At 42.5% G+C, this 21335-nt stretch overlaps 1 protein-coding gene and 1 non-coding gene across 2 annotated transcripts in view; one reads left to right on the plus strand and one right to left on the minus strand.

The window, feature by feature from the left end:
- Window positions 1–21335, minus strand: part of SPOCK1 (SPARC (osteonectin), cwcv and kazal like domains proteoglycan 1) — a 664044-nt gene that overhangs the window by 333741 nt on the left and 308968 nt on the right.
- Window positions 19469–19612, plus strand: LOC142442091 (small nucleolar RNA SNORA57). Its single transcript, XR_012783343.1, has one exon. It is a non-coding gene; the product is annotated as a small nucleolar RNA SNORA57 (small nucleolar RNA).

Genomic DNA, 21335 nt, shown 5'->3' on the forward strand with positions numbered 1-21335 from the left:
AGTCCCTTTCTGCATGCTTTTCTGAAATTTACATACTAGGACCTGCTTACCATTTTCAATTCTTTATAAAAATACATTGAGCCTAATTTTTCATTGAAAATATTTTCATTGAATCAAATATCTTCACTGAAAAATTTTTGAGGGAATTGTAGATTCATAGGCAGTGGTAAGAAATAATACACAAAGATCCTATGTACTCTGCTCCGTTTCCCCCAGTGTCATAGTACATTATCGCCACCATGATACTAACATGAATAGAACCCATCAGTGTCATTCAAACTTCCCAGTTTTATTTGTACTCAAATGTGTGTGTGTGTGTGTTTAGTTCTATATATTTTACCCCATGTCCACCACCAGACTCAAATACAGAACAGGTGCATCATGACAAAGATCTCTAACGTCACTCTGGATGGTGAGAAAATGTGGATGTGAGAGTGTGTGATACTTTGAAATCACAGCCACATCCCCTCTTGAAGAACCCTACCATCAATCACTCCACAGAACTCCTGGCTATTACGAATCCTCTCCCTATTCTATCATTTTGGCATTTCAAAAATGCTACATAAATGAAATTGTACAGTATGTAACCTTTTGGAATTGGCATTTTTCACTTAGCCTAATTCCCTGGAAATCTCTCCAACTTGCTATATGTATCAATATTTCATTCCTGTTTTGTTGCTAATTACTCTGTCGTGGTGTGGGTGTACTACAGTTTGTTTAATCATTCACCCACTAAAGGACATTGGAGCTGATTCCAATTTGTGGATATTACAAATAAAGCTGCCATAAACATTCATGTACAGGTTTTTATATGAAAATAACGTTTTATTTCTCTGGAATCAATGCCCAACAATGTAATCGCTGGACTGTATGGTAGTTTCACTTCAAAGTGGCGGTATTGTTTTACATTCCCACATCCTAGCCAGCGCGTGGTGTTGTCCCTATTTTATATTTCAGAGATGTGCCATCACTTCCTGTTACCCTAATGTTCACTTCTCCAGTGGCTCAACGTCCAACCAGATCTCCTGGACTCATCTTCCCCTCTGCAGCTCCTCTTCAGTGAATCCTTTGTCCATTCCCTAAATGGGTTGTTCTGTTTGTTTTTGTTTTATACTGCGGGTTTTTACTGTTCTTGATAGATTCTAGAGATTAGGCCTTGATAGAAAATGTACTTTGCAAAGTTTTTCTTTCTACCTAGAGTTCATCTTTTTATCCTATATTAGGATATTTTACAAAGCACACATTTTTAACTGTAATTAAATCCAATTGATCAAAATTTCCTTTTATGGAAGGAAATTTTGCTTTTGCTTCCAAGTCTAAAAACGTATCCAGTCCTGGATACTGGAGGTTTTCTCCTATACATCTTCTTTTAGTTTTATTTTCTACATTTAAACCCATCATCACTTCTTAGGCTCTTGGCTAAAATCAAGGGTAGTACACCCATCACCCATTTTGCACTAATTCTGCATAATTCCAACCTAAGGTATGATGCTCCTTCCCCAGCCCCCCATGGCTATCAAGCTAAGCTACTTGCACACACAAAATGCCTACCTTCCCCTCCCTGAGTTGCTGCTGAACCTTTGTCAAAATCCAGCTGGAGCGTGTGTGTGTCAGCTCATGGACTCTCCTTGTCCACTGATATATGTCCCCAGCACTTCGCAGAACCACACTATTGGTTGCTGTCACTACGTAGAAAGCCCTAACATTGGGTGGAATCATTCCTCCTATTTCTTTTTCGTTTTAAGATCATTTCAGCTATCTTACAGCCTGTATCCTACCACATACATTTAAGAATAACCTTATTTGTGTATATATTTTTTTAAATAATAGGATTTTAATAGGATTTGCTAAAACCACCAAAGCAATTTCGGGAGAATGGGCATCTTTAAGATTTTTAATCTTTCAACCTATAAATAAGATGAATGGAGATATAGATATAGATATTGCACAGTGTTTTAGAAGTTTCAGCATACAAATCCTACATGTTTTGTTGCGTGTATATATAAATGCTTCATTTTCTTTGGGATGATGGTAAATGGCATTGTTTTTCACATACTCATTGTTTAAAAGACTCACTGTGCCATTGAGTCCATTCTAACTCATAGAGACCCACTAGGGGAGAGCAGAAACGCCCCTTGCATTTCGGAGACTGTAACTCTTTACAAGGATAGAAAGCCTCCTCTTTCTCCCACGGAGGGGTTGTTGCTTTCAAACTGCTTCTCCTGTCGTGAGCGGCACAGCTTCGAAGCAATGACTCCAAATAGGATTGTGCTTTGTGTGTTGATTTTTGCAGTACAACAGATTTTCTTTACACATGACCTAGCTGACCCTATATTTTCAGTTTTGCAAAGATGATTTGCTAAGCCACAATCTCGCAAAGGATTGCACTATGCAAATAAAGTAAACAAAACAGTTGTAGGAATTGGTGTATAAAATGGTTCGTCCAGCAATTATTGAGGAGGACCTTCCTATCATCAAAAACAAGAGCACATCCTTTGGACGTGGGTCCCTGTGCTGAGAATCTCCTAGACCCAGGAAGCAGAGAAAGCTGTCACACTGGAGATGATGTGAGACAATGCAAGGCAGCATGAGATACTACAAGATGACAAGAGAGAACAGGAAACAGCATGGTAGTGGAACAAGTGGCAGAAGCAGGCACTCTGCAGGACTTCTGAGCAAGATGTCTGCAGTAGATTTCCTGTCCCACAGAGTGAGACATCTGCAGTGCATTGGCCAGCACATAGAACAAGAGACTGAGTGCATTCAGGCAGAGGACTTGCTAGTGAAGCAGGATGCTTCTGGGTACTCTCAGCATAGCTCAAGAATTGTGACGCTTGCCCAGCAGGACAGAGGTTAAGGAGACTAAGATGGCAGAAAGAAGAGCCTGCTACTCTTGCCAAGAACAAGGCTCAACAGCGGGGTGGTGGGGTGGGGCGTCAAGCTAAGAGCCAGGCTACTTGTCCATATAACCAAAAGAGGGAGCTGAGAGCGGTCCTAGTTGGGAGCTTTTCCTGACTGAGGAACTGTCTCCTGTATCCCGAATTAGTCCTCTTACTGCCAAGGTGATCATGATTCTGAGTTGTTTCTTCCTTAGTAAATCGCATAATCAGGAGCATGGTGTGTGAGTTCTGTTCAAGTGACCATGCCCCGTGGAGAAACAGAGATGCAATGAGATGACAGTGGGTTTCAGGTCTGGCATAAAGGCTGGAGAGTGGAGGCATACCTGGCTTCCACGAACTAGAAGTCAGCTTTGACTTGCTTTGTTTATTAATCATTTTATTTGGGGGCTCTTACAAGTCTTTTAACAATCCATCATTCAATTGTACTAAGCACACTCATGCATCTGCTGTCTGGCTTGCTTTCGATGCGTCTAAGCCGTTGTAGTGAATTTAGACAACTTCGGATGGCGCTAACATCTTAGCTGCTAGGACCTTGTTAGCATTTACTTATTGGTTCTGGGAAGATTGTCTTGTTTTATTTTGTTTTACTTTGCTTTTTAAGGGTTCATGGGTTTTTCTACAAAAATGGTCATGCCATATGCAAATAAGTATAATTATATATATATTTTTCCAGTTTCTTTCTTCTTCTTTTTAATTTTCTGCTGTGGCTAGGATCTCAAGTCCTATGCTAATTTAGAGGAGGCAAACCTGATGTCATTGTTTTTTGGTTGTTTTTTTTTTCCTTGACCCAGGAAGAAACTATTCAGTGTTTTCACTGTGATGCTAATTATACATTTAAAAACCTTTTTGGTAAATGTCTGCATCTAGATAAAGTAGCACTTCTTCCTATATATGAGAGTTTACTATTATTATGAAGGGCTGTTTGATTTTGCCCAGTACTTGTATGCCTCAACTGATATGATCATAGGATCTTTTCAGAAAGCAGGCATCCTCCACAGAGACATGGTAGGTGTCTGAGCGCTTGTGTCTGATCACCTGGCGATCATTAGCAAATGCAATGTGCTATGTTTTCATTACACATTCTCACTTATTGCCATCGAGCTGATGCCAACTCATAGTGACCCTATAGGACAGGGTAGAACTGCCCCCATGAGTTTCCAAGAGTGGAACTCTTAACAACAATACAAATCCCCAGCTATCCCCCCACAGAGTAGCTGGTGGTTTTTAACTGCTTACCTTGCAGTGAGCAGCCCAACAAATAACCATGGTACCATCAGGGTTCCTTCATTAAAATTTCTATTTGAAAAGTGCACCCGAAACTCTAAATAAAACCTCATTGTATCCAGTACTTTCAACCTGTTCTCTGATAATGTGAATGAGCAGAGCCACTAACCAAAAACAAAACAAAACAAAACAACAAAGCTACCAAATGGGAATATATTTTAGAGAAATGAGAATGGGCAAAATGATTTGGAGAGAGGAATATTCACAAGCAAAACCTTTGCGAGTGAGTAAAATATGCGTTAAGCTGGTGGATACACCTATCTGTATGAAGACACATATCTATGTACAAATTGTTGACAGAGGTCCGCTTATAGGTACTACAGTACAAGAAACCAGTAAACAGCTCTAAGTGTGTATGTTTCATGTAAGAATGTCTGCTAGGAGTGTAGTAGGTGTGCATCAGTGTGTGTGTGTGTGTGTGGTGAGTGAGCGTGTGAAGGAAAAGTGGGATGTGTAAGTTTCATCAGTAGCTCACACAGGTGGTTCAGCTTATGATCATCAAACTGTCATAAGAACATGTGTTTGTCTTAGTGCGGGCATATACATGAATACTGCCTAGACTCGATTTCTCCTAAGTCTGAGATGAATAAACCTCTACTAACATTTCAAGAACAGAACACTGTCCTTAGACCCAGGCAGACTGGCCCTCACCTGGCTCTGGCTCTGCCAAAGCCAGGAAACCATATGAATTCATAGTTTATGCTGTCCCTTATAGATCTCCTCCTTGGTCCCTACCCAAGGCATGTCATCAGGTCAATGACAACTCATGGCAACTCTATAGGACAAATACAACTGCTTTCTAGAAGTCCTTATAAGTCTCTAGGGAAGCACATTGTCACATCTTTCTCCTGTAGAACAACTAATGGGTTTGAACTGCCAAGCTTGAGGCTAGGAACCCCACCCTTGACCTACTACACCACCTGAGCGCCTTCTTTCGTTCCTAGACCCCAGAATTTCTGACTCAAATGGCCAGTAAGCCAACTTCCTGAGCCTGTCTGAGCTTTCCCTCCAGATTCCTCCTTTTCAAGTGTCTGGAGCTGCCATGTGGCTTTGAGATCCAAAGAGCAGTCCTAGAGCAGCTGTTGGCAGTGGGAAGTAGGTGAAGGTCAGAGCTCAGTAAAGAAGGTGAGTTGTCCACAGGCATGCAAGCAAGGCCTTTATCAGAGCAGGGCCAAACCGAGGGTGGTGAGAGAGGAGAGTCTCTCCACACAGCTACATCCCCTGTCAGTATGAAGACTGCTTTGTTGAGGTAGGAGGGTCAGAACACCGTTAACAGTTTGTGCTGTGAGTTCTAACTTTCCACTATCTAGAGATATGGTATGTGTGGTACCTCCATTTAGACTCTTGCTTTGGACCGCACCAATGTCAGGGAGGTCCCTGAGCATCCTTGAACCCCCTCTCCAAGTCGCCAGTCCACAAGCCTCGGATTGGTGGAGACAGGGACCCTGGATGTTGTTGTTTGGGGCTGGGGTTGGGCAAAGGTTTACTTAAGGGTCAGTTCACACAGGGACTCACTACATGGCTCAGGGATCTCTTTACCACATTGACCTCCCCACCCCACCTGCCACCCCGCCCCACACGCACACACATCAAGAAAATGTCTACTGAGCCCAGAAATCGGTCAGGCCCATGGAATGCTAGAACTGAATAAGGTGTCTGCACATAATGAAGAGCTAGTTCCAGCAAACTATATTTGGCCACTGGGAAACTCAGAGTCTTCACAGCTCCAAACTGATGCCACTCGGATCTAATTACTCCAAGGGTGATGACCAACGCAGGGACAAGAGGCACATTATCAAAACCACTTTAGCACTGTGCCTGCTTGCAGCCACGCTGCCCTCTATAATGACTCGGCCCAATTAGCTTGCAAACAGTCTGCCTTTTGTAAATCAGAGATACCAGCGAAATGAATTCTGCACCCGGAAGGAAGGGCAAACAACTAGCAATTGCATGGAAATCATTAACTGTGTCGAGCCTTTTAGGTTAAGTGAATTATCATATTTCCTCAGTTTGGTGGTAGTGTGGAGACCTGCGGTCAAGTGTGCAGCCCACCGTGAGTGCACCTTCCTCCCGGCATTCGCTCACTCACTTGGTGACATAAACCAAACGCTACTTGTGCCTGTCTAGCAGGCCTGGTTCTGAGGCTGCTGGGTCCCTGCCCCCCTAGACCCCTCGTTGAGTTAGTCATAGGAAGGCACATCATGCAGACAGGCCACATCTGAAAATGCAAATCTTTAAACTGCTTCCACCTCCTCAAAGGAAGTTGAATGTCTTTGCTTCAGATATCTGCCTGGACCAGGGTTTCAGACTGGTTCCGTCCAGCTGGTTCAGTCCTGCTGAGAATCTGTACTGCGGTACAGCCCAGATATACTGAATTGGAATCAACGTTTTTGACAAGATCCCCCAAGTGATTCTTATATATCAAGCTCACCTGGAGAATCTTTATAAAATTTGGCTAAAAGGTGGGGCAGAAAAGCAAATTCTCATCAGGGGTCAAACCAGAATGAACTGGTTAGAAGGCCCGGCCTGCGCTGAGGCTGTGAGCAGATAATGCTCCATTGGCACTTGACAAGAACTCTTGATTCACACAAGTCTGCGGGAGGAAGTCTCAGCAAATACTTTTTCGTGTGCAAACGCCGTGAGGTGTGAGACAAATGATTAGCTTTTACTTCTGAGGAGGAATGGAGAAAATAAAGACTAGTTTGCCCCTATTTGTGGAGACAGATAAGCTAATAATTCCTCCTAAACTTCAGACTGCAAAAGGGAAGAGCAGTAACCATTTTTCAAGGTGCTGAGTGTCAGATTCTACTGTGCATCAAAGTAACCTAGAGGGTTGATGAGAACAGATTGCTGGGCCTCGTTTCTGCAGTCTCTGCTCCAGTAGCTCTGGGAGGGGCTTGAGAAAGTCTATCTTTAACAAATTTCCCAGGCGAGACGGACATTGTTGATCTGGGGGCCACACTTTCGACCACTGACTAGTGAGGTACCGCCCTCCGTCCAATTACCTAAGAGCACTCAAATGCATGTAGAAATAAATACATCCCAGTAACTGAGAAACTGGATCCTGGGATCAAATAGATCTAGCTGGGTTTGCAGTGATTTCACCTTTTATTAGCTGGGTAATCTTAGGCATTCAAACTGCGAATCTTGAGGTGAACAGTCCAATGCGCATGCCACTACATCACCGAGGCACCTAATGATAGCATGGACATTTTTATTAAACCAAAAATACCAGTATATGAAGCCATTGTTTCACATCATAGCCTCCAGACAGGTACATCCACTTCTGGAGCGGGGCTTCCATCTCTCTAAGATCCGCTGGAGAATTCTGTGCTCGTCTATTTACACCATGCCAAAATAGCTGCGTGGGTATCAAGGGACTCCACTGGTGTGCCCTCTACCTGTTCTTTGCCTTTGGAGAACAAAGTGAAGTCTGAAAGGGCAAGATCAGCGCGGTAGAGTGAATGGGGTGAGATGCCCCAATAAAATCACTGTCGGAAGGCTCTTGTCGTGATGTCAAAAAATGTCATTGGCACAACTTTCCTGGTATTTTTCTCACCAATGCAGTTTTCCACTTTCTTTAAAATTTCTTCATAATATGCTCCCATGACCATCCTGTGTTCTTTGAGAAATCTATCGAGAGTATCCCTTTGGACTCCCCCCCCCCCAAAAAAAAAATCTTCATGAACGTCTAAGCTGACCTCTCTTTTGAATTTAACTAGTCCAGCAGATGCCTTGGAAGCACTGTTTTGATTGAACCTTGCTCTCTGGATCATATTAATAAATCTAGGAGTCATCCCAGTAACCATTCTTTGCATAAAATCAGCTGCATGATCCCGATGTTGCTTAGCACACGGATGCAAAGATCACCTCTTTGAGCAACCTGAGCTCCGTGCCCCACCTTTTGGCTCCCTCCGAAGTGAAAGCCTGCTGAGGACCACGATGTTTGTGCAGCACAGGCACTGTCAGGCCACCTGAGATCCCACCTCCGGTAGCTATCAGGTGCATGCTCATTCTTCGGTATCCTTCCACCAGTTTCTGGACTTCAGCCACAGTTTCTTCATTCAATAAGAGTGGCCATCTTTCTCTCTTGGCTCATCTTTGAGGTCCATCTGAGCTTCTTGAAAAGACGAGCTCCACCTAAAAGCTGTAATTTTATGTGGGGCAGCACACCTGTAAGTTTGTGACAAAGTTTCAATGATTTGGAAAGATGTCTACTTGAGTTTTGCTTAAAATTTTATATTAGCCTTGACCTCAAAATGATTTTTTTCCATATAGCAAAGGTTCCCCATTTAAAATGCACTCGAATGAGATGAAGAAAAGTGTATAACTGAGAAAATGTGCCTGTCTGCAGCCATTCGCTGATCACAGAGACATGTTTTAACATGTTTTATTTAGAATAAATACCTGCATGTATGAACTGGAATCCTGGAGCAACAATATTTGACTTACCTTCATATGCGGAGCAGCGGAGGAAAGCCTGAGAAAGTATTACATTTGGAAAAGTATACTTGTAAAACCCAAAATATGAAATCTTCATCTCAATTTCAATACAAATGGAAACGTGGCATACTGTGAAGGTGGCATCTCAGATCAGTGAGGGAAAAAAAATTCAGCTGCTAGTGTAAGGGCAACTACACAGTTTCTGGGGGGAATAAGTTGGATTTATATCCCATAGCACACATCAGAATAAATTCTAAATGAATTTTTCAAAAACAAAACATATGAGAAGAAAAGTAGAAACATTCCTTTTTAAACTTTGGAGTGGAAAAGGCTTCTTGAAGCATGCCTAAAAACAGACAAGCCACAAAAATAAAATTCAATAAATTTTATCACATAAAAATGAAAATATCACTTTACAAAATACCATAAGCAAAACAAAGAAAGATAACATACTTGACATTTCTTTTCTGCATTCAAGTTATTGGCCTAAAACTTGGATACATCTATAGTATGCAGCTGAAAAGAGAAAGTTCTGATGAGCCCCGAAAGCTCTTTTGCCAGAGTCAGTCAGTCAGGAAAGAACAAATATTGTCTGATTTCACTTATATGAAATAAGCACATATATAAAAGCCAAGGATTATTAGTAGTTATCAAGAATTGGAGGGAGAGGGAGGTTGTTTGGGGGGCATTGAGTTTGTGTCGACGGCAGTGGGATGCTTGCGATGAGGCCAGTAGCAATATTGGTGGCCCAACATGAAAGTGTGATTGATGTCACTGGGTTATAAACATGGAAGCCGCCCCGGTGGATGTCTTGGTGTGTGCGCTTTCACCACAATTTAAAAGGAGGGTGAATTATGAGAGTGACGAGTGCAACGAATGTATAAGGGTGCTTTGCTCATTTGATGTATGCACAGATTGTGATAAGAGCCTTATGAGCCCCAATAAAAAGATTTAAAAAAAAAAAGAAAGAAAGAAAATGATTAGGGCAAAGAATGTACGGATGTGCTTTATACAATTGATGTATGTATATGTATATGTATGGATTGTGATAAGAGTTGTATGAGCCCCTAATAAAATAAAAAAAAGACCAAAAAAAAAAAAAGAAAAGAGAAAGAAAAAAAAAGGGAGTTTAAGTAAATGATGAAAAAGGCAAAAAAAAAAAAAAAAGGAGGAAGAGAATTGTAGGCAGTGCTAATCTCTCAAATCCATACAGAAATCCAAGAAATTAACAAAACAAAACAAACAAACAACGGAAGACTTTACTAAAAAAAATGATACACAGACATATTACTGGCAAGGTGGTCTGGAACCCCAAAAGTCGAACTGACTGCCCACCTCACAGCAAACCTCGCTTATTTTCAAATACCACTATGGAGGGCAATTTGGAAAGTCATCAAAATTATAAATGCGAACACCTTCTGAGACAGTATGTTCCGTTCTGGGAACACACCATAGTATAGAACTTACACATGGGATGTGAAGCAGTGCAGCATGGGATGTGAAGCAGGGCAGCATGGGATGTGAAGCAGGGCAGCATGGGATGTGAAGCAATGCATGCGCGAGGTTATTCGTGGCAGCAAGGCTTGCGATGACAGTACAAAACTAAGAGACAGCCCCGTGCTTAACCACTACACCCCCAGGGCTTGTGGAGTTACATTTTTCAGTTACATTTTCCTAAGAACAAAGGCATCATGGAGAAGGTGATGTCCCAAAAGTCAATAGGAAGAAGGTTTCATTTGCACGTAGCAACCATTAACAAACTGATGTGACTTGTGTCTGAGAGAAGGAAGATGTATTCACATGGAGAACTCCCCAGCTCCCTGGGTTACCAAAAGACCCTAAACTAACCTACAGAAGAAACGGTTCTATTCCAATCATCTATTACATTTTTACAGGAATTCTGCAAGAAAGTGCCATAATTTAATGCCCTGATGGCACTGCTGATTCAATTTTCTGCTTGCATAAATATCTGCTAAATCCCTTATTATGAGTGAACACGATGGCCTCAGGTAGGCACCCTCCAGTTTTAATCACTGCAGCCACCAGAACTAATGATTCGGTAATGACTCATAACTGATAAACTATCGGGCCGACCTCACCCACCGCACTTGTTATGGATTGAACTTCTAGTCTCCCCAACTGTAAGGGCATAAATTTCTGTTGATTATAGGCACCATGTGTGGGATTCTGTGCCCTAGATACTGACAACTAAGACAACACTGTTTGGAGGGTTTGGTTAGAAACACAGGCAGGGAGAGTCAAATCTATGGGCAATGGGCATGGATTAAAGGATTATCTAACGAGATAAAAGCAATGAGATGAAGCTATTTCTATTCAGGTGGTAAGAGCATTCCTTGCAAGCAGGGCTAGCAATTTCAGTCAACATTCCGAAGACAGTGCAGCTTATGTTATTATTGATGAAAGATATAACTCTAATAAAAATTCAGTGAGTATAAAAGTGTCAGATGTGGTTTCATTTCATGTGTAATAAAGTAAGGCATATAAAAATAGCATGTAGGCTATAAAGAGACTACGTTGAGTTTGCTACAAGTATGCAAACGCACAAAGCCCGAGACTTACGCAGCCTGCTAGCAGCGTCGGGCCCCCACAGTAAACAAAGCCTGCCATTTCGATGAGAACTGCACACAATCCAGAATTCAACAGGAACCAGGAGAGCCATTGAGAGTGAGGGACCATGAGCAAGAAGTCCAAGGAGGTGGGCTCAGTGAGGATGAGCAGGGCATCCGGAGCGGAGGAAGGTTCTTTAACAACATGCAATATGCAGATGGCATAACCTTACTCGATGAAAGCAAAGAAGATTGGAAGTACTTAATGATGAAGATTGAAGAACTACAGATTTTAGTATGGGTTACCCCACAACATAAAGGGAAAACCCCAACATGCCTAAACCAATACACAACATCATGATAAACAAGACAAAAATTACAGTTGTCAAGGATTTCATTTTTCCTGGATCCCCGATCAACCAACGTCGATGGAGGCAACAGTCAGGAAATCAAAAATCATCTTCCATTAGGTAAAGGACCTCCTCAAAGTGCTGAGAAACGAAGATTAAAAGACGAAGTGAACAATCCTGAATTTAAAGTAAGTGCAATGTCCAATCTGTGGAGCCCAATTTAGGGACGTCCTTCCAGAGGACAAGTAGCACCTAGCCTTGGTATGAAAGGATCTGTCCCTTCCTCTTCGGAAGATGGCAGCCAGAATGGAAATCTTGCTTTTGTACCTACACTCATGACTATAAATAGCTACACTGGGCCAGGCACTGTAGAGCTGTTGGCTCCCTGCACACTTGTCCCACAGACACGCTAAGCCAGGCGTCCTCAGACTACGCCCGCGGGCCACATGCGGCCCGCCGAGGACATTTACCCGGCCCACCGGTGTTTTTGCCCCGTTTGATTTTTTACTTCAAAATAAGATATGTGCAGTGTGTATAGGAATTTGTTCATAGTTTTTGTTGTTTTTTTTTAACTATAGTCTGGCCCTCCAACGGATCTGAGGGACAGCGAACTGGCCCCCTGGTTCAAAAGTTTGAGGATCTGTGTCCTAAGCCTATCATCTTGCCTGATGACCTCTGATATGGAAGTTGAAGAGCACCCCCTATGGAATGGGAAAGTCAGATCCATTGGAAGCCCATTGATAAATTATTTTTAAACACAAATCTCACAACTTACCAACTTCCTAAACAAAATTTACCTCCCCCAGTAAGAGAAAGAAGTGCCCTGGTGGCGTAGTAGCTGCTGATCAGTCTGCAATCCACAGAGGCCGGCTTGAACCCAGGAGCCACTCTGCAAGAGGAGCCTGGGGTGTCGACTGCAAACAGGTGCAGTCTCGGAAGCTGCCAGGGCAGTTCTCCCCTGTCCTCCAGGGCGGCTAGGAGTCCCAGCAGCAACAGCTCCCTGGCAGTGAGCGTGGCTTCTGAATAAGAACAAATAGCTCACAGAAATGCATCAAACCTTTGAGAGTTCGGATTGTAAACTTTGAGTAATACAAAATTGTTCTCTTAGGATTCAAATAAAACAGCATCTGTCCACTCTTCCAGGTTGCGGAGGTATTCGTGAACATGACCATGCCTCCCACTAGAACTAGAAAATAAACATTATGGTGATTACCACTGCTAGGTGAGAGAGAACGTAATTAATAGTAAACATGTCATATTTCATTAGGATTCGCCTTGATGCCAGTATGAAAAAAGTCAATAATCTTTTCAACTTAATAGCCAACCTGAAGAGCAATTTTAGAAAAATAATTGGTTTCAGAAATGGAAGGCGCACGTGGACATAGTGTGTGTTCCATTACTTTCGGAAGCTCTACATGGCCGTTCCCAGGACTCATAACATCGATAGGAAACAATTATTCTTTAAATGATTATTATCCCAGTGATTGGTGCAATCAATAGTTAAGGAAATGAGAAGAGGAACGACTTAATTAAACATTGAATACTGCTTCTTCAAACTGAAAGCAAAATTGAGAGCAACACAGGCAACAAGTTCAACATCTCAAACGCACACTCACTGCCATGGGGTTGCTTATGATTCATAGGCACCCTGAGGAACGGAGAACTGCCCCGGTGGGCTGCCAGGGCTGTAAAACGTTACTGGAATGAAAAGCCTCATCTTTCCCTCTTGGAGCAGTTGGTGAATTTCAAACAGTTGAACTAGCAGTTAACAGCCTAACACATAGCCCACTACACCACTAGGACAAGAGAGTGCAAGGTGACAAAGCACTAGTTCCGGATGGACATGTCTTCACAAGGAGAGCTCGGACTAGGGATTGCAGAGGCAGCACCAATCATGGGACCCATGGTCACACGGCCCCATCATTACTTCTCTGAAGCATAAATCTTCTCACTGCAGCGTGTGTGTGTGTGTGTGTGTGTGTGTGTGTGTGTGTGTGTGTGTGTGTGTGAGAGAGAGAGAGAGAGAAAGAGAAAGAGAGAGAGACTAAACACGAGGCAGAGAGTTGATGCGGACAAAGTCTATTCTCATATGAAGCAACCCAGGACTCCAGGGTTCTCGTGGAAGAAGGCTTGACATTCACGGGTGGAGATGCATCCCAGTGACATTCCCCAGGATGTGTCTCGCCCTCGCCCATCATAAAGCCAACGTTAAGGTGCTGCTTGCAAGCACATGGTTGCTACTCTACCCTTGAAGGTCAACTGCTTGAAAGCTATCTGCCTGAAGGTTCCTGCCATCAAAAGCAGTCAGATCATCTCACCCGAAGTGTGGCCCACTCCCTTCTGATAAGATCACTGATTGTTCCCTGGGGAAGCATTCAGGGGCATTCAGGTCAAGCCAGCTCAGAGACAACCAGGCTGGGCCACCTTCTTAACACCAGAACCCGCCCATCTGCTTATATATGTACCTTCCTCTCCCTACTGGATGTATACCCCGAACTTGTCCCCCTCATGTTATGTGCATGCCTCAAATACAACCCCTTCCTGTTACATATGTGCTCACCATGCCAAAGAACATGAAAGTCTGTGAGAGAACATATTACTCCCTCAGGCTGGTTCTGGTCACCATGAAACAGGTCAGCCTTTGCATGCCTCTCTGTTGTTTCTTTAATTTACCCTTCAATTACACAACCACCCCTTGGGCCCATTCAGTTGTAGGGAGACTGGTCCCCACATGCGTGTGTGTGTGTATTTTGTGTATTATATATGTATATGTGTATGTGTCTGTATATTCTAATAAACATTAAGTCTTCGAGAAATTGATCTTTGGTCAAAGTATTCGAATCACTGTATATTAGATCTCTTTTGGTACAACTACGATATGCATTATCATATTAAAGGTTTTGAGAAGTTCAATCTACATGTATGTATGTGTGTATATACATATATGCATACATATATAAATTTATGCTTTCATATGCATATATAGCTTTAGATAATATCTATATAAAGCACAAGCATCTTCTTTAGCAAAAGTTACTCTCTGGTTTCCTTCATGGACCTCTGGGTTCTACCTGAATGACAGGATCTCACCACCAGACAAGTAGCCTATTCCATCATCAGACATTCCCAATTCTTGAGAGAAATGGTGAACATGAGGTTGTAAAGTTAATATGATCAACATATGAATTCACACTTTCCATAAAATCACTGTGTAACCTAAGCAACCTTTTCATCCTCAGTTCTACCTTGTATAAAATGAAGATTAAAAACGATTTACAGTGTTGCTGCAAAAATGAGAGACATCATTTACCAAGTGGGCAGTAAATTTGCTGGTTAACTATTATCACTACAATAGTTAACTATTACAAATCCTGGTGGAACAGGGTGGAAGTGCTCAGCTGCTAACTGAAAGGTCAGTGACTTCAACCCCAGTGGCTCTCAGGAAGAAGATGTAGCAGTCTGCTTCTGTAAATATTCCACTGGGGTAGTCCTGATTTGGCCTACAGGGGTCACTGTGAGTAAAAATCCACTCAGTGGAAACAAGTTTTGTTGTTGTTTTTTAATGTTGCTGCTATATTTTTTCCTTATATTGAACCAAAGGTGACCTCATGACCTAAATCTAATTCTACCCCCTGGAATCAAATAGAACACATCTTTCCCCACATCCATTCACCGACATGGCTTTTTCTAAAGTTAAATAGTCTCAGTTCTTACTCCTCCCTCCTTTGGCTTCAGACTGTCGACTTCTACCAACACATTTTATTATTTCTTTGACTTTATTATTCATTTTGAAGTGAGAAACTCTAAATTTGATGATCAGTGTGGCAGAACTTAAAAAGGCTAGGCAAAGACACTATTGTAGGATAGACAGTGTCTTCAAACGTGGGTATCTACCATGTGCTAATTACTACACTCACCACTCTGATGTAAGAGGACCAGTCTCATTCAGTCACAGTCACATGCAGCCTCCCTAAAAATGTCCACACTACTTTTGGATGGAGTGAAAGAGTAAACAAGAGCTCAAAGAGAACAAACTATAAAAGTGGTTTCTAGCAGCTACATTGGACTATGTTTTAAAACTCCAGCTATAAGCTATGATCCTCAAGATGGTTCCAGGAATTACCTAGTAATCCCGAAGCCCCATGTGGCACGTAGTCAATCTGCTCTCTATGGGTGGAGCCCAGGGCCTGCCTCTCAGCAAGCTCCTCCCACAAACCATCCAGTCAACCTCAACTCACAGTGACCTCACACGTGTCAATGTACCACATGGAAGGGATTCAAAAAGTTCGTAGAACAATGGAATGAAAGGATAATGAATTTTTTCCATGACATTTTTGAACCCCCTTCAACTTTTAGGCAAGAACATGCTCATTACTTTTTTTTTTTTCCAAACCACACAAATCCCTTGTGTCAGTTTCCCAGGAACTCCATGTGCGTTATAAGCACGCATGTTATACACAAACACAGGGCAAGTATTTTATGGGATTTTCAATGGCTGGTCTTTCTGAACTAAATTTCCAGGCCTTTCTGGTGGGAGGAAGGATGGCTAGACTGAGGCGTACAACCACTCCGTTAGTAGGTGAGCACGTTAGTCATGTCACCACTCAGGGCTTCCGCCAGTTCCCTAGGACATCTAAAATACGCCATGCAAGTTGGAGACGGCCAAGCATGCTTTAGTGGTCCCGGTTAAAGTCCTGGTCAATACACCTCGTCTTTGGCCACCTTGGTCTGTCTGCAGATGCTCGCACGAGGCTATGCTCTTGGACAGACTTCAGGAGAACATCTGAAATAGGAAGAAAGGACTGGTATTTTGCCTTCAAAATGCGACTGGTAAAAATCCTCTGGATCCAAACAAACTTATTCATAGGCAACATATTCATATGCATAATCCATGCACAACCGGTCAGGATTCCATTCTGGAACACACGGAGCTGCAGTGAGTCAGGGGCCAGCCTGACAGAGGCTAAAATCAACAGAGTAGAAAATCACTACCCTAGAGTTTGGGGGGTAAATTGCAACCATCCAAACCCTCTGAAGTGTTAATAGTCATCAATCAGGTAAAAAAGACCATGGAGAGAAGAGGAAACATGACACACAGAAACCAAGTCAAGGAAATGCTAAGTGTCAAGCTCTGGAATATGAACAGTGTGTGGAGTAATGTGAAAGGGCGGAGGGGGGTCCTTTAACGGAAGCTGTAAATGGACCTGTGTGCCTGATCCAGGCCTTACACACAGCAGACGTGGTTCTCATACCACATGCACTGGAGAAGGCCCTGAGCTCTCTCGGTTCCAGTGCAGGCCTTCGGCAAACACACTTGGCGCCCCCGTGGTCCCACTCACGTGCATCGCTCCTAGGCACACAGAAATTTTGCCTCCACGACGGCGAGGGCTCACACCATCCTAGGCTTGTAGAATCACTGAAAAGGTACTGTACATTGTCTATGTAATCTCCTTTCTGCTCATTTGTCAGAACAAAAATTAACAGAGAGGATGTATATCAAAAGGCACTGCTACAACGGGTGGCAAAGAAATGAGATGGCAGCCGGCTCTCGGAGAGAATAGCATTTGGAGTTTTTAAGGTTTCTTTCCAAACAATCAGACATCGAAGTGAGATGTCAGCTAAGTCCACAATGAGGAAGCAAACCGACCTCAGTGACCGAAGGATTGTAAATCATATAAGCTAAAACCAGAGAAGGGAAGAGTATCAGAGCCTATGTTGTGAGATGTTTTGTTTGCAGGAGGCTTTGGATGACAGTGGAAGTCCAAGACACATTTGTGAGATCTGCATAGGGAATAAGCCTCTGGCGATCTCCCTCTGTCCAGCATAGAGCGATGGGAAGCAACCGGTTACCAAACAGAGTGCACTGGAGAGATGCCTACCGGAGATCAAAAGGATAAATCTGATTTGCACAGTGAAAACCTTATCGGTTGATCCCCCGCTGATGCCCACTGGGCCCAATCTGATTTTCAACATTTTCCAGGGCTTTGGGTTTGTTTGTTTTTTATTCCACATTGGGGTTTATCTCAGGTGTGTTTTGTCATTTGGGAGTAACCCTCTTGAATTTTTGTTATATGTTTTTCTGCTTCTCAGTATATGAAACCCAGGATTGATGAACTGATAGAGGTAGCAAATCGCATAAGAGTGCCCAGGGAGATAGAGGGGGAGGGGTGGTGGTGCCAAGGGAGCTGACGTCGAGGAGTCCAAGGAGGAAGAGAATGTTTTGAAACTGAGTGTGGTAACAAGTGTACAGTACTGCTTGATGTGATTGAACTATGGAATCATATATCTGTATTAGCTCCCAATAAAATGGTTCTTGGAGGGAAATGCATTGCTACAAAATCAGGCCAACCTTTAACCCACTGAACCTCGGGGGCTCTTTACAAAATCACAGGAACTTTTAATAAACAAAAGTATCAAAATGTGAAGCTATTGTTTCTTGATATACATTCCATCTAGATGTAGGGTATGTTTCTACCTCTCTAACCTTTCCCCTCAAAGAATTCTGCACTCTGAAGTCTTGGTCATTTTGGCATCTCAGGGACTTAAATTGTGTTCCTTTGGAATGTTCTTTGCATTGGGGGAACAAAAAGACATCTGCAGGGATAAGATCTGAGGTCTAGGGTGGGTGGGAAATTCTCATAGGACAGCTTTAGCTACCTTTGAAGAAAACGCATGCACACTGTCATGAGGAGGAAAAAAATCCTCAGTATAACTTTTGGGGGCTTTCTCTCACCAATGTACTTTTCATGTTTCTGGAAATTTCTACATAACAAACTCCTGTGATTGTTCTGTGTTTGAGAAAATCTATGAAGATTATACCTTTGAAATCCTCTTTCCCCCCAAAACAGTCACCATACCATTCTGAGCCAACCTCACCACGTAGAATTTAACCGATTCAATGAATGTCCTCAGAAGCCATTGATTTGATTGGCTCCGTTTTGGAAAGCACCCTAACACACGGGTATTATTGAGTGAGCTTGTCTGCAGCCATCCACTGACTACACAGACATGTTTACATATGTTTTGTGTGGGATAAAACCATGTATTTATGAGCTGTAGACCTAGTAGCAATACTTTTTCAATTAATCTAATATTTCTTCCTGACCGTAGCTATGAAACCACTAATCACCATAGATATCTATAAGGGCACAGAAAGAAGGGGGGAAAGGAAAGAAAACCTTACAGTCTCTTTACAAAAAAAAATAACCTTTCATGATAACTCCTCACTTGTTTTTCTTAGAGACATTTAATATACACTAAGCAGAAAAGGTGCCATTCTTTTCGTTTTTTGAAGGAATGTAAACAACACCCACCACATGGCTGAAGGCGTGTAATAAAGTATCCGCTGTGGCGGCCTGTGTGTTGCTATGGTATTGGAAGCTGTCACAGTACTTCAAACGCCAGCAGCTGGCGCAAAGTGAAGAGATGTAAGTGGCGCTTCCAGACTAAGAATAGACATGGAAGGACATGGAATAGACCTGGAAGGTTCCTGCCTCAGAGGAAGGAACCACTGAAGACGCTCAGCGTGGCATCGAAATGTTGTCAGACACTGAAGACCTGATGAGTGGAAACAGAACCTTTGCAGAGGCAGTTCCAGAGGCTCGGCTCCTCTGGTCGGAAGGCACTTCCAATGTGGCTGAGCAGGAGCTGATTTCTCAGAGGGGAGTCCACCGTGATCGTGCCAGGCAGGCAAAGCGGTGGGAGTGGAGCCTGCGGGCTCTTCTTGTGCTCCTGGGGCAAAGCTCAAGGTAAGCAGAAACAGCTGCACACATCTGTCGATGATCAGAATTTGGAATTTGCAACTATGAATCTAGGAAAATGGGAAGTTATCAAAAATGAAATGGAATCTTTCCGGGGCTGCCACTTCCTAGGTAGGGTGGTTTTCTGTTGGTCTTACGGGAGGCACTGAGCTGGGTCTGGGGAACCTCTTTTTCTTGGCGGGGCTAGGCGTGCAGTTCCGGGCCCCGTTATGTACGGAGGCAGAGGGAGCGGCTCCGGCCCCTCAGGGTCATGTCTTCGGTGCAGGTGGCTGCCAGTCCACTGGTTCTAGCCTCAAACCGGCACGAGGACCCGGGAGAGCAGGCCGGAAAGGAGGCTCCTCTCCGGGCAGCTCCCTTGGGCTTCTTTGACTTCAGGGTTCTGAAGGCCGCCTCAGAAGCGGGAGCTGTCATAACCCCTTCTCTCCCCATTGCTATCAAGATTTTGAGCCCTACTCAGAAAAATAAAATAAAATAAATGGGACACATAAAGATTGATATCCTAGGCATTAATGAGCACAAATGGACTGGTATTGGGCATATTGAATTAAAATATCATGAAATTTACTATGCCAAGAATAACACAATCAAGAGGAATGGTGTGACATTCACTGTTAAAAAGGACATTATGAAACCAAATCTATCTACGTTCAAGGTAATCCAATCAATACAACCATTATTCAAATATATGCAAAAGATAGTGATGAAGAAATTGAAGAATTCTACCAATGACTTCAGTCAGAAATTGAACATAGGCAATCAAAATGCATTCATAACCATTGGGGACTGGAAGGCAAAATTGGGTGGAGGGGGGGAAGAACAGTAGTTGGAATATATGGATTCAGTGATAAAAACAGAGCTGGATATTGTATGATATAATTTTGGAAAGTCAACGACTTATTTATAACAAATAACTTTTATCAACAACAGAAGATACTATAAAGAAGGTCTTTTCTAGAGGAATACACAGAAATCAAGCTGATTACATCTGTGAGAAGAGATGATGGAGAAGCTCAATATCAAGCAGCTAAAACCAGAACAAGGGTTGACTGCAGTACAGACCATCAATTGCTCAGATATTTAAAACTGAAGAAAATTAAAACAAAATATGATCTTGAGTAATCCCACCTCAATTTTGAGAATACCTCAATAACAGATTTGATGCACTAAACACTAATGACAGAAGACCTGATGAGCTATGGGAGGTCATTAAGAACATAATTCATGAAGAAAGCTAAAGGCCATTCAATAGACAGGAAAGAAAGGAAAAAATCACAGTGGATGTTAGAAGAGACTCTGAAATGCCTTTCATCATTGAAGAAAATGGAAGAAAGGATAAAGTAAAAAAAAGTTGAACAGAAAAAGATTATAATTATAAAAAATGTGCAAATTTGAATTAGAAAACCAAAAAGGAAGAGCATGCTCAGCATGTCTTAAACTGGAAGAGCTCAAGAAAAAATACAAACTTTGAGTTGTAATATTAAAAGATTCTATGGAAAAAATATTGAATGATGTAGAAAGCATTAAAAAAGGATGGAAAAAATATACAGAGTCATTGTACTATAAAGAACTGGTCAACATTCCAGCATCTCAGGAGGTAACATATGAGCAAGAACCAATGATGCCAGAGAAAGAAGTTCAGGCTGCACTGAAAGCATTAGCCCAGGGGTGAGCAAACTTTTGAGAGAGATGAAGCCAACCCTGGCCCTCATATCAATTTAACAGCTACGCAAAGCCATACATAACTTTTATCTAAACAAGATCCTTTAAAAGTTTCAATTTTACTTCAAAGCCACATGTACCTACCCAAAGAGCCACATATGGTTAGTGAGCTGCAGTTTACCCACCCCTGAATTAGTCAAAAACAAGAATCTAGGAACTGATGGAATCCCAATTGAAGCATTTCAACAATCCCAACTGGAAGCATTCACTCATCTATGCGACAAAATTTGGAAGATAGTTACCTAGCCAATTGACTGGATCCTAACTCATCCCAAAGAAAAATGACCCAACAGAATGCTCAAATTATAGAAC

Source organism: Tenrec ecaudatus, chromosome 2 (genome assembly GCF_050624435.1).
Source record: "Tenrec ecaudatus isolate mTenEca1 chromosome 2, mTenEca1.hap1, whole genome shotgun sequence".
NCBI classification, from domain to species: Eukaryota; Metazoa; Chordata; class Mammalia; order Afrosoricida; family Tenrecidae; genus Tenrec; species Tenrec ecaudatus.